The sequence below is a fragment of the Ictidomys tridecemlineatus genome, chromosome 11 (genome assembly GCF_052094955.1).
Source record: "Ictidomys tridecemlineatus isolate mIctTri1 chromosome 11, mIctTri1.hap1, whole genome shotgun sequence".
NCBI classification, from domain to species: Eukaryota; Metazoa; Chordata; class Mammalia; order Rodentia; family Sciuridae; genus Ictidomys; species Ictidomys tridecemlineatus.
Genome location: NC_135487.1, coordinates 114,286,058 through 114,295,120, shown reverse-complemented (window position 1 = coordinate 114,295,120; position 9,063 = coordinate 114,286,058). Strand labels below are relative to the sequence as shown.

The following is a 9,063-nucleotide window of genomic DNA, read 5'->3' as shown; positions in this document are numbered from 1 at the left end:
TCCATGCAGCTCAAGGCCTTCGACAGCTCAGCTGCTCCTTCTTCATCTGCTAGGCCAAGCAGATGATAGCAGAGCACAAGATGCCCTCCTAGCAGTGCACCATCCTTAGACCAGGGCAGTCCTTCACCGCACAGTCCTACTCCATGGCTTCCATGAGCCAGGAGCCTATGTTGGACTTGTGGTTGTCTTCCACCGGATGCGTTTGTACTGGTCGCGTCCTTCCATGTGGTTTGGGCACTGGGAGGAGACATTCAACAATGCCCCCTAGGGCATGCAGTATGTCTCTCCAGGCAGTATGGTAGGCACAGTGGAAGTAGGGAACCAAAGAATTTAACAAGGGACCTACCACCTGGATGCGCAGAGTGGTTCCACAGGAGCTGCAGCCCAGGTGAAAGGACTCCGTGGCACTGGGGGGATGTCTGCAGGTGCGTTGGTTTTGGAATAGAATTCTGGGTAAGCAGAGGAAACCATCTCACAGCCACATTGGAGCAAGCAGATGTCTGCTCACTGGGCTTAGGATGGAGTGCCTGCACTACTGGAGTCAAAGTGCAGTCCTCCCTGAGCCCTTGGCATGGGGGCTCCGATCAAAGTAGAGGATGACAGCCAAGTAGAGGCTAGAGCACAAGAGAGCACACTTGCTCTTGGATGTGCAGGATGGAATCCAGGCTCCTGGAGCCCTTGGCCCACCTATTGTCCTGGGTGTTGTATCTAAGGAGGTAGACCGACCTCGGATAGGAATGGTGTGCAAAAAGTAGAGCAGCAAGCGCTTGCTGGCACCAGATTCAGGGACTTCGGCTGTTGTCAGCCCCGCTGCCACCACGCACCTCACCTTCCAACCTGCCCGCAACCCAGGCAACCACCACCTCCCAACCTCATCCCTGCTGCTGCCACAGCTACAGCCTCTGCCTTGGCAGTTCTTGTTCATCTTCATCAGCCTTTTGAGCACAGTTCAGTCCATCTCTCCCAGTTAATCAATCATCACCATGGAGTGTAGGAACTGGGGCGATAGATTAAGAGAGGGAGCCTTCAGAAGTGACCACCAACTTAGTCCCCAGAGGCTTGGGCGGCCAGACACCTATTGGATCCCCTTCCTCCTTCAGCCTTCAGGTTACATAACAGCCCTAGAAGCCTCAGGTGCCTCGCACAGCATGCACTCACTAGGGGGTGGCAGCAGAAGTGTGTGTGTTAAAGGCAGAGTAGCACTGGCCCCCTCCTGTTGTTGCCTCAAAAACATTTTGCTGCTCCTGCCCCTTGGTCTGCAGCTTTGTCATTGCTGCTCTTCCCCCAGTATCACCAGAGCTCTGCACCCTGCCTCCACTTTTTCTTGGAGGAAATTCGATAATTGGTTTGGCAAAATGCTTGTCATCTATGTTGTCACTGAGATAATTGTTTTTCATATCCTACATCATTACAAGAGTATACACAGTGCTGAGTTATTGTGACATCGTAGGATCCATTCAGATAACTTTTTGATTTGGTATTGCCCATTGTGCTTTTCTATCTCACTTGGTCTTGTCCTCATCAAGTTTGGCAAACTTTTTGAGAAATCCTTTTCTATTTTCTTGTTTTTCTTTATGGTGTCATCATTTTCTCCTGTCTTTATTTTACCTTCTAATTTTATTACCTCCTTTCCTCCACTTTGTCTTAATTCCTTCCTTCTTGTTTTTTTTCTTTTTTTGGAGCTACTCAAGGTGGATTTTCAGAGTCAACAGTGATTTTATCCATCCATGTGTCTTTATCTAGTGTAAAAATGTGGAAGTAGAAGCAGTACTTTAAGAACTTAAGACGCATCCTGTTGCTGTTGATTGGTTGAAGGTCAGTTATCATCTGCTCAAAATTATTTCAAAATTCCCTTGTAATTTTTATCTTTACCCCATATGTATATTTTACTAAAATACTTTGCTTTTTTTGAAATTTTTTTGTGATTTTTCACATGGTTTACTTTGTTGACTCATCATCTAGTTCTGTTGTCAAATCATCTACTCTGAACAAGTCCTTAAGAAAATTTCGAGACTTCCTTTTTGCTTGTATTAGGTCATTTGCCAACACAGTGACAAAATACCTGAGATAAACAATTGAAAAAAAAGGAAAGATGCATTTAAGGTTTCCAGGAATCAAGGAAAAAGTGGGAATGTCCAAGAGTGCTGCCTGTACATGGGTCCACTGCCCAGAAACCCCAGCCCCTTTATGCTTTTCTTTCAACCCACTGTTCAGCCATGCAGCTCCCAGAGAAGCAGGGCACCCATGCAAGTGCACAGTGGCTTTTCTGAAAACAGTAAGCCTCACCCAATCATGGGGCTTTGAGACAGGCAGACAGGATGAACCATGCCAATGCAGGTTATGGTTCATGGAAGCACACGTAGTGAACCTGGGCCTGTTATTCTGGGTGAGAAAGAGCATTCTGACCTGATGGTGACATTGAGGCTTGAAGTCATTCATGGGTGAACAGATGTGTTTGTTGCCACATCCCTCTCCAAGGGCTTTAAAAATGCCCTCCTTTCTAGCCAAGTTTGCAAGGGCCGCTAATCCAGCACTCGATGACAACACTGGTCAACAAAACTGCAAATGAGGTAACTTTTTCCTTCCCTGCTCCCCCAGCCCTTCACAAAGAAGTATATCCTTCTTTCTCCAAAACCATTGCTCCTTCTGGAATGGCTCCTTAAAATGCCATTAGTCCATGTCAGGTTTCAACATGGCTCCCAGATGCTCTTCACAGGAGCTGGCACCAGACAAGGACTCTGTCCCACCTCCACCTCTCTTGAACTTCTAGAATTCAAGGAGACCTGAACAGTGGAGTCCCCATTTCAGTCAAAAGAGGGCCTTTGAAAAGAGTCTCCACACAGGAGTTTAATTATGCAAGACTATATTAGTATACCTCCAGTAATCTGCCTAAAATTAAGAACTACAATATATGCAAAAGAGAGAAGATGGTGCTTCAAAGTACAAAAGATTCATTTCGCGTCTATGCCTAAGTAATTGCTTTCCCCCATGATCTTGCCAGATCATTCACTGAAGAAAAATCTGAATTGTACCAGAGTTTCCAGGAGCACCTTATGTAATGTGGCCTCTGTCACAGACAGTAGGCCTAGAAGAAAAATGCTCCAAAGACCAAACCACACATCAGAGAGAGAGAGAAAATAAACAAAAAAGGTTCTATGGTTGTGGTCAATGTGCCCAGGATCCAGAAGCATGAATAACTAAGAAATAATCCTTTCCCTTCCTTTGTCTTCCCACCCCATCCTGCCTCTCAGTGACAACAAAGTGAAGATCTTCAGCTGACCTGCACACATCTTCAAGGCACCATTCAGCTCCTGGCCACTTGCACATCTGCCTGCTATGGTGCTGCACAATTTGCGATCCCACATTGGTATATGCTACATCCACTGGCCCTGGACTCCATGTACATATCTACTCTAAGCAAATTCTTAATAATTATTATAAATAAATTATTATTAGTGCTTCTCAAGTTGCATGATCAGAGTCAACACTGATTTTATTCCTGTGTCTTTTTCTAATATAAGCAGGTGGAATTAGAAGCACTTCTTTATAAATTGCTTCTTCCACCTCTTATTGCTTTTGATTTGTTGAATCTTTGTTATCTGTCAGCTCAAAAGTATTTCTAATTTTCCTTGTAATGTTTTTCTTTACCCCATATATATATATATTTATAAAAGTCTTTGCTTTATTTAAAACTTCTGATGATCTTTGACTTATTTTTTATTGTTGACTCATAATTTAATTCTATGTTCAAATCATCTATTCTCAATAAATCCTTGAGGAAATTTTGTGTCTTGCTTTATGATTGCATTTGTTATCTTGCTTTCACTGTTTCAAAATACTGAGATAATTTTTTTTCCTTATACTTTTCCTGTTAATGATAGTATTTCCAACTGTATGTGTGGCAGTTGATTTTTTGTAGTTATTGTCAACTTTTCTGCATACAATGTTTTTTTACTAGGTCCCTGTTCATTTTTTATATATGTTTTATATATATTTTCACATGCATATTATTTGAATATTCATGTTATATATATATATATATTCATACTCTAACACTTACACTACACAATACTTAATAATAACCCTAAATTTACCCCATTTCTAAACCTACATTAATACAAAAGCATATCTAGTAATATGAATATTTTTGCATAGACTTATTCAAGCATGCAATTAATAATCCTATACCTATGTGTTTATATATGTTCACATGTAATTTATCTGTGCATTTGGAAATTAATGAATATGTATTTATACATCTCATACCTTTATCTATTTCAAAACACATATATTTCTATGTATTTTAATGCAAATTTTTACAGGTATAATCTTGTGATTATTCATATTTTTTAATATAACTTATTCATTTTCTAATGTTTATGTGTATTTTGACTTGCATTCAATTATCAATGGTATATTTAATGTATATTTTTATATATATATCTTCTTTCACAAATTAAAAATGTGTCTTCCTACATCTCACATTAAAACCTTCCCAATTTCAAAACATCAAAATTGCACATGTACATTCTTAAAATATTCAGATAAAAGCATATATACTTATATGAATACTCATATGTATTTATATTTACATACACATTTATCAATGTTATATTTGCAGAAGTGTTATTATATATTCTTATATAAAATTTGTTTTTGCATTTGCATATTAAAATTTGTATTTATGTCTCATATTAACATTTTCCTGTTTCCAAACATATATTTATGATAATTTTTATGCAAATATTACCATGTACATTCTTAGGTTTATTCATGTTTTCAACAAATATATTTATTCCCTAAAGCTAAACCTAAATGTACACAAAAATTTGAAGTTAATACTAACCCTATATTTACTTGTATACCTAAATCTACCTTAAAATAAATGCATATATAATAATTTTAATATTCATTTCTAAATAGTTATGTATATAATTATCAATGTTGGCATAGTTGGATATGTATAAGTATATATTCATGTATATAATTAATCTATGCAGCTCTATTTTTAAAAATCTGTATTCATATGTGTCACATCAATACCTTTGTTACTTCAGAGCTGGGGCTGGGAGTCAGTAGTAGTGCACTTTACTGGCATGTGTGAGGCATTGGGTTCGATTCTCAGCACTGTATATAAATAAATAAAATAAAGGTGCATCAACAACTAAAATTTTTTAAATAAATAAAAAACAAAAACCTTCCTGAGTTCAAAAAATATATGTTTATTTATATTTTCATACATGTATTCATGAGTAATTCTAATGAGTATTCTTGGTTTTCCATATGCATTTTCCATATGCATAAGCCTAGCCCTTACCCTACTCAAAATTTAACACTAAACCTAAATATAACCTTATACCTGAATCTACATTAATATAGAAGCATACATAAAATTGTGAATATACATGTGTAATGAGACATATATTCAATTATAAAAAGTATATTTGCATATGTATTATATATGCATATTTATTTGTGCATTCACAAATTTTAAAATGGGTATGTGTACATCTCACATTAAACTCTTTCCTATTTCAAAAAATATATTTATATACATATATTTTCACAAGTACATTCTTAGAAATATTCATGTTTTTTGATATACATATTCATTCCCTAGCCATAATGCTAACCCTTGCTATAATTTAATACTAATCCTATGCATACCCCTTATAATTAAACCTAATTTTACATAAAAGCTTATGTATTTACATGAATATTTGTGTGTATTTTGACATATATATTCAATTATTAATGGCATATGTGCATGTTTTTTGTACTAATATATATTATCTACCTCTGCATTTGCAAAATAAAAATATATATATTCATACAACTCATATTAAATCCTTCACTATTTCAAAGCATATGTTTTTATATATATTTTCATAGATATTTTCACAAGTATATGTTCATGAATATTCATGTTTCTGATAAACTTATTCATTCCCAAACATCAACAGTAACTCAAGCCATAATTTAATACTAACTCTCACAACACCCTTATACCTAAACCTAATTTTTACATAAACATATGTGCAGTAATATGAATGTGTACATGTATTTCAACTTAGATATTCGATTATCAATGGTATGTTTACATATATATTATCTTATATGCATATATAAAATTTATCTGTACAATTGCAATTTTAAAATGTATATTTATAAGTCTCACTTCCCTATTTCTAAACATATACCAGGGGCATAGTGACACAAACCTGTAATCCCAGTGGCTCTTGAGTCTCAGGATGATCTGGAGTTCAAAACCAGCCTCAGCAAAGCAAGGCAATAAGCAACTCAGTAAGACTTTCTAAATAAAATGTGAGATGGAGTTAGGGATGTGGCTCCGTGATCAGGGATGCCCCTGAGTTCAAGCCCTGGTAACAGACAAGCTAAAATGTGAAGTAAAGAATACTCTGGCAGACACCCGCAGAACTGCTTCTGATGATTCCTTCTATCTTTGCGGAGGTGAGGAGAAATGCAGTATGGTGAGCATGGACAGCACCCTGGAGGACATCCTGGTGGAGGGCACCTCTTTGTGCACAGGCTGTGCCAGGGATGTGGGGCTCCTGCAGGTGCTGGTGCAGTGGGGTCCACGGGATGAGGAGGTGCAGGGGATCAACTGCACTGCTTGAAGGGCCTTTTTGTTGTCTGCTTTGTGGACACTGTGGTGGCCTTAGCAGAGTTCCCCAATGAGAACATGGCACTAATCACAGCTGTGCCTGCAGGACACCCCACCATCACCAACTACCTGTTGAAGTATTTCTCTGTTCTTGATCTTGAAAAAAGGAACGTGTTCAGCTTCACTGCCATGATGAAAGTCACCATGCAGGGCTAAATGGAGTGTGTCAGAGTCCTGATGCAGGGGCAGATGTACATGGAAGGAACACCCATTGCGGGATGCCCCTCCCCAGAAGTAGGCCACTTACAGAGGCTGAGTGTAGGCTTCGCGCAACTCTCCCATGAACAGTTTGGGGAAAAGTACAGGCTAGAGCTGCTGCTGCCCTCTGAGGCAGTTCTGAAGCCTGCAACCTCCAAAAAAGTGTTTGCAGAGACTCATTGAGTTTGTGTGGTCCATGCTGACCTAGCACTCCAACTGGGGCCTGGAGGATGGGAGCATCCTAGACCATATGATCAGGATGAGCATAAGCTTTTACAGTCCAATTGTGGCCATCATCTGCCAAACTGTGTGCCCTGAGGACCTTTCCTGTGGGTGAAAAAGGCAGCAGGCAGTAAGGAAATCCTATCAGCTAAGGGAGAACCAGGACACCCTTGCCCAAGACAGGGACGAGGAAGAAGGCGCTGAACAACAATATCAATATCAGTATCAACAACAATATCAGTCTTCTGAGGCTATGAGAGCCTCCAGAGAGGAGGTTCCAAGAGTTGGTCCCCAGTCTTCCTTTCTGCCAGGGGCCCAGGGGTCAGCCTCTGCCTGGTAAAAGGCCAGCCTTCTGCCCCTGAAGCTCTTGCATCAGAGAAGTGAGTGGCCAGGTATGTGTTCCTCAGCATCCACATCAGCAAGGTGCAGGCACCCATCTTTCAGAGGACTGGATAGCCCTCAAGGGCAGCACCAAGATGGCACCCACCTGCAGATTCCCAAGCAGCAGTAGAAGGAGGCCAAGGAAGAAAAGGGGAAGGCAGAAGGGGCAGAGAGGAAGCACCTGGCAGAAGCACAGAAGGAAAGGCAGGCACCACGCAGGAGGAAAATGACATGAGGAGGTATGTTGAGCAGAGGGCCTGTGTCAGGCTAGCAGCTGTGGACTTGGTGCAGAGCCCCAGCTAGGAGATGCACAATGGAGGAGAGAAGCACAGGGCAGGGGTACCAGGATGGGTACACAGAAGAATGCACAGGGCTTCTGCAGTGCACTGAGCCAGTCCTGCACAGCCTCTCCTGACAGACTTCTTCCCAGAACCTAGGAGGTGACTAAGCTGTTCCTAACTGGGAATGACACGAACTTATTTGTCTAACACCCATTCTCCAAGTAATCAATACACCTAGAGGCTAATTTACCTAAATGACACCATTTAGAACCACAATTAAGAAATTTATAAAAGGGCAATTTATTTAAAAAACAATTTATAAAAGGGCAGGTTCTTTGGATTATTTTGTATGTTTAATTATTATTCACCAATCTGCAGCATTTTACAGGTGATGAGGCTCTTTGTATTTAAAGAAGTTTAAATACATGTTCCCAAAGACCCTTGGATTAAAATATTTGTGGTAGCTGTATGAATAAACAGAGAACTCATGGGATTCTCTCTCTTTTAGACATTGGTTTTGGCTTTTACCTTCTCCATCTCATGTGGGTGCACATTTGCACTATATTTTCCTAATAATTTGATTAATAGGAAATTTATACCCTGCTGTTCCGTTTCCATGTTTTTCTGCATATATGACAAACTCGAGTCATAAGGTAACATTTTTGAAGCCATTTTACAATGCCAATCAAACCTGGCATTTTGATATTAATGATATGCAGGTCAGTTAAGGGGATACCACTATAAGCTGAATTCACATGTGCAGAAGCTGGGATATTTGTTTTATTTGATGGAAGCTTTGACTTTTACAGCAAAAAGATCAAGTGAAACAGTTCAGAGTTCAGTGTATCTTATTTTAAATCTCTTTTGGCCATACAGTAATAATAAAAATGTTTGTCAAATTATTATGAAATAATGCATAAATAAACATGCATTTCTTGCTTGGTTCATTTTAAACAGAGGCTTTGGAAAACCACATAGGAAATCTTTAACTAGTTATAAGAAAAAGTCGTGTTTTAATAAGAGGGTTAAGTTTAAAAAGTGATTAGTAGAAATACAAAATTTATCCATATTCCCTTAGTTAAGTCAAATCTGTATATACTTAAAATGTAAAAAGTATGCAAAAAGGATGAGAAAACCAGAGAGATGAAGTTGCTGAAGTGGGCAGGAAGGTGATTTTTAGAAACAGGTGGTTAGAGTTGAGTATTAAGTAAGCTGCTTTAGGTAAATTTCTAAAGAGAATTCAACACTTTCAGGGCAGCCCTCTCTTCCAGGCTGAAGTGGAGTTTAATATTATTT

The 9,063-nt window shown here is 39.1% G+C and overlaps 1 pseudogene; it reads left to right on the top strand.

Moving 5' to 3' along the window:
* Positions 1–6,631: 6,631 nt before the first annotated feature.
* LOC144368667 (ankyrin repeat domain-containing protein 33B pseudogene) lies at positions 6,632–7,445 on the top strand (annotated as a pseudogene).
* Positions 7,446–9,063: the final 1,618 nt, after the last annotated feature.